This window comes from Mus caroli, chromosome X (assembly GCF_900094665.2).
Source record: "Mus caroli chromosome X, CAROLI_EIJ_v1.1, whole genome shotgun sequence".
Classification (NCBI taxonomy): domain Eukaryota; kingdom Metazoa; phylum Chordata; class Mammalia; order Rodentia; family Muridae; genus Mus; species Mus caroli.
The window spans coordinates 75,123,875-75,129,267 of record NC_034589.1 but is presented as its reverse complement, the minus strand read 5'-3'; the positions used below and the strand labels follow the sequence as shown (position 1 = coordinate 75,129,267).

The 5,393-nt window shown below is 33.3% G+C and overlaps 1 protein-coding gene across 1 annotated transcript in view; it reads left to right on the top strand.

Moving 5' to 3' along the window:
• Mageb16 (MAGE family member B16) overlaps positions 1–5,393 on the top strand; it is a 24,717-nt gene that overhangs the window by 6,169 nt on the left and 13,155 nt on the right. The window lies entirely within an intron of this gene.

Below are 5,393 nucleotides of genomic sequence, written 5' to 3'. Positions count from 1 at the left end.
TCACTCAAGATGATGCCCTCCAGGTCCATCCATTTGGCNAGGAATTTCATAAATTCATTCTTTTTAATAGCTGAGTAGTACTCCATTGTGTAAATGTACCATATTTTCTGTATCCATTCCTCTGTTGAGGGACTTCTTATTATTAAATAATCATGAACCATTTATCATGAATATATTTTTTCATAAAATATATACATATAAATATACAAATTATAAAATGTGTTTTTCAAACATGGCACATTTCATTTGTTAGTTTATTAATATAGCATTAATAAAAAAGATAATCTTCAACCTAATGGTTCCATGTTATATATTATATTTCATATTGCTTTTCATAGATATCTTTATCTGATTTGGTTACAAATATTTTAACCATGAATAAATAATGGCAGCTTTGTTTTGTTAATATATTTTTTCTTAATGTGGCATTTTATCCTGTTAATGTAAGTATATAAATTTTCAGATGAAATAACATAAAATTAGGCTTTGAATTGACCTGAAATAGATTTGTGTGTTGTGACGATAGAGGTTTTCAGTCATATTCTGTTTCTAGTCAAAAGTATTCACAAATAGCAATATATTGATTTTATAAATGTCACTAGATTAAATTTGGTGCAGTTTAACTTGTTTATTGAACATTCTAGAAATCTGTAACATTTGTCCAGTTTGTCAGGTCATTAGCAATTTAAATATAAGGTACATAGTTCTGCTAGTGCTCTTACACTTGTTATGATGGATTTGCTTTTATAGGTTTATAAATCCAGTTTTGTCCTGTGTGTTGCTACAGCAAACAGCAAATTTTGTGTATAGATTTTAAATACAATAGTGTTTAAAAGGTTTTCATTACTTTAATAGGTTTTAGTATAATTTCTGCATATAAATTCTATTTGTGCGTAAAGATAATGTTGTTTCTTCTAAATTATGTCTTTGTTTACCTTATTTTCTATTCCCTATGTTCATAAAATGTCCAATACAAATATTTGAAAGCACATATCTTAGCCACTATTAAATTTTAATACAAAAAAGTAAACAATGCTATATAATATGTGAGTGTCATGGGGTTTTTGTTTTGTTGTGTATTCTTTTGATCTACTTTTTAGATTTATTTATTTTTATGTGTATGAATGTTATGTCTACATATGAATTTTATACACAATATGAGCTTAGTGACCCCAATGGCCTGAGAATGGTATCAAATCCTTGGAACTTAGAAATAGTGTAGGCCACCACATGGGTAATGTGAACCAAATTCAGGTATTCTGCAAGCAAAAGAAGTGCTCTTAACCACTGAACCATCTCTCCAGTGCCTAAAGAAAACATCTTTACCATAAATTGACTAGTTTATGAATCATTTTTCCCACTTCAATTCATAAATGTTTCTAATTTAATTGGTTAGTCTCCTCAAATTCATATTTCATCTTTATTCTGATAAGTCCTTTGTTAAATAACATCTGATAGTCAATTTATAGGTTCTCTGACATCTAGATGGTAACTAGATTTTTTTTTAAAGAAAAGGAATGAACTAATTATGGTACCCATCACTCATGACAGTATGTAGAATGTCTTTTGTGCTCACTATTATAATGAACTGGTTTTATTGTCATTCCAATTTTCATTGCTGTGTGTAGAACATATGTTCTACCTTAATTCTTTCTTTCTTTCCATTAATCAATTTATTCACTTTGCATCCCTATTGCAGTCCCTCCTCTGCTTCCAGTCTCCCCTTCACATGGTCTCTGTTTTACTCCTCTCAACCATTGAGAAGGGGGAGGTCTCCTCTCTGTACCAACCCACTTGCCACATCAAGTCACTGCAGGACTAGGCCCATCCTCTCCCACTGATGCCAGACAAGACAACCCAGTTAGGAGAACAGGATTCATAGATAAGCAAGACAGTCATGGATAGCCCCCACTCCATTTGTTAGGGTACCCACATGAAGACCAAGCAGCAAATCTGCTACATATATGCTTTGGGGAGAGGTGCTTGGTCCAGCCCATGCTTGCTTTTTGGTGGTTCCATCTCGAGGAACCTCCATGGGTCCATGTTCGTTGACTTTGTAGGTCTTCATGTGGAGTCCCTATTCCTTTCACTTAATAAAATTTTATTTTGTTAGATTGCAATTTACTTTCTCTAATATGCCAATTATAATAATTAATTAGCAAAATAATTAAAATATCAAAATATGAAATATCATGATGTTCACTGAAGTCGGGGAGTAAATAATGTGTATATTACTAATCCTATTTTTCAAAACTAAACTTAGAAATAGCCCAGAGTGCTAAAAAAACAATAACAACATAAGTTAATGGAATGAATAATAAAAAGAGAAAATATTTAATGGAAAGATGATCATCTATATATGGGAAGTCATTTAAGCAAAAATGACCATACCTCATAAAATCATAATCTCAATTTTTCACCTGCAGAAAGTATTTTTATAATAAAGTTTGCACAAAGGGGTAAACCTAGAAGATGACGAAAAAATAAATATGTTAGTATGTTTTGTAGATGATACTCCTTCACTATCGTGGTACATGTCTACCTATTTATTCTACTATCCCTTCTCAAATCATGGCCAAAGTTAACACTTAATACAATTTCTGAAGGGATACCTGTAACTAGTCAAAATTTTGCTAGAAGGGAGAAGCTACATTTCCCAGGAATCCCTTCCTATAAGGTTAAAAACACATTAAAAAGGCACAATGATTAAGCACAACTCAGCAAGAAAAGGATCAAATGGAGGACTCTGTTGTTCCAAAGGACATTCTCAACCCAGTAGCTGTGCCAGTGTCTTCTCCAACTGATACCAAGCCATCAAGGGCAAATACTGCTTCACCTTGCAGTAGTGACATAAATCCACCTATAGCTGCGGCCCTACAGGAACCTCGAAAGTTAAGCTATGCTGAAGTGTGTCAGAAGCATTGGAAATGTAATTGAGGAAAATACGTAATAATAATTAAAAAAAAAAAAAAGAGCCATCTCCAGTTCTCGTACAGCCGCTGAGGGAACTCCGGTCCAATGCAGTATCTCCCACCAGAAATGAACAGAACGGAGCTCCCTGTTGAGAAGCCGCATGAGAAACCAGAAACAAGGGCTAGTAAGGATCATTCTGGCTTCCAAGGCAACACCATTCCCAGGGGAGCGGCTGGAAAACTCAGGGAACAGAGACGCCAGTTCAGCCATAGGGCTACACCTCAAGGAGTGACTCGAAGTAATGGGAAAGAGCAATATGTGTCACTCAGATCACCAAAGTAAAAACAAAGCCGTACAAAAACTACTCCGAAGCTTCTCTTCCCACTAAACTTGAGCCTCTGTTGAAGTGTTTTGGAGGGGAGGAAGTGGCCAGGAAAGGATGGGAAGTGTGTCCTAAATGTTACAGATTTGGACATTTCGAGTAGGAAGAGCCCAAAATTCATATCTAAATGATTTTCAAATGCTGGAGGATTCCAACCAGTATATATATATATAATTTTTCTATTTTTGTTTTTGATTTTAATTTGCAGGAATTTTCTGCCTGGAATCAATTTTGAGGGTTCAGATTTACCTTGGGAGAGAAAACAAAAAAAAAAAAATATACATCCTTCAGTATAGGAGATGAGGGAGTGAGAGAAAATATTTTTTGAAGAAACATTTCTGTAAAAATTAGAAATTACTTTTTTTAATCTATTTAAAGTTTGGCTTGAAGAATGCTATCTCTGACTAAATGGCCTTGTGTTGCAGAGTAGATGAGTGGCTAGGGAGTCTGTTCTGGGTCTGAGTGTGTGCAAAAGTGATTTAAGCCAAATCTGTTGTCATGNTAGTAAATGATTTCAAAGCTGAATGTAATACTTGAGGAGATTTTCTTTGTAGTTTGGAATTTAGGTGTTTTTGTTTTTGTTTCTGTTTTTTTGACATTACTAATACTGTATTGTATGAGCAAGCTATAAAGCTCTGATTGNGTGTGAAGCTGTGACTACCAATCAGTTTGATATTTAAGGAAAGAGCAGAGATTATTCAAGAAAAAAAAATTGAAAATTCTGTTTTAGACCTGAATACTGGATAGGTCAAATAGATTTCAGAGGTTTAAACTGCCCTGTGACTTTTTTTTCCTTTTTAATTATTTTTCTGATTGTTTGTTAGTCTCTGTTCTTGGACTGTTTTCCCCCCAAAAGCAAAATGACTAACTGTTTACTGGACAGTATGTTTCTTACTACTTTGACCAGTTTAATCAAATCATATAACTATTGGAAGCTACATAATGGAATATTGAAAGATTTTATTCAATTAGAATTTTAGGTTCCAGGATGGTACTGACCTGTCAGTAATTTATTTGTATTGGTGTTAAAAATGAAATAGTGCTTCTGGGTGTGGCTGCATAAATCTCCAACCCTGGCCTCCAGAGGCGTGGCAGGTGGGTCTCAGTTCCAGTCNATCCAGGGCTCTACCTCTCACTAGTTTCTGTCTAAAGAAAGAAAAGAAAAAGGAAAGAAAGATGAAACCGTGTAACTGACTTTTTAAATGGTCTAAAGGAAAAATTCAAACATTAATTTGGGGAATTTTGTTGTTTACAATGTTTATCATCTTTCTTTGGATTGCCCCCAAAAGTACAGTTTAGCATTTGCAGATTAAAAATAGCAAGTCAAGGATTTTTTTGAGATAAAGTGAAAAAGTGCTTGAAGAAAATAAATGCATAATTTCTCAGTGAATAAAGTTGTAGCTGTCATACATTAAATAGGCAAAGTTACATGCTGATATTTAGAAAGCAGCTCAAATATGAAAAACCATGTTTCATTAATCTGTTTAAGTCAGACCATTTTTATAGTTTTATGTAGGGTGGAGGTTTACTTTTCTTCTTAGGGATAGTTTACAATAGTAAGAGCTGTCCCTCATATTAGTGAGTTACGTATGTACAAATTGAAACTGTAAATTGTATACACTGGAACGCACCATTGTGACATAAACATAGTAGTAATATATTAAAATGAATGTAAATGGAAGTTAAAATTACATTACTGTGAAACTTACCTTCAAACTGTTAAGTCAGAGATTTGTGTTAGTGGGTAATTCTTAAAGAGCTTTGAAAATACTGCATAATCCGTGTAACCCAGGATTATTATTTCTTTGTAACTTATTATTCAGCTTGGCAAGTGCTTTTGATTTGGCAGATTGATAACATGGTATATTTACTTAGTTGGAAATAATTATTTCTACATACTTTTTAAAAAAAATATCTGCTAGATGAAACATACAATAAAACTACCTGTACTTAAAAAAAAAAAAAAAAAAAAAAAAAAAAAAAAAAAAAATCCAAAAAAAAAAAAACTGAAGATTATCACCATTGTCAAAGACTTACAAAGAAATCTGCCGGTGACTGGCCATGGCCGTGTTTACTTTGTAAGTTACTACAGAATGAC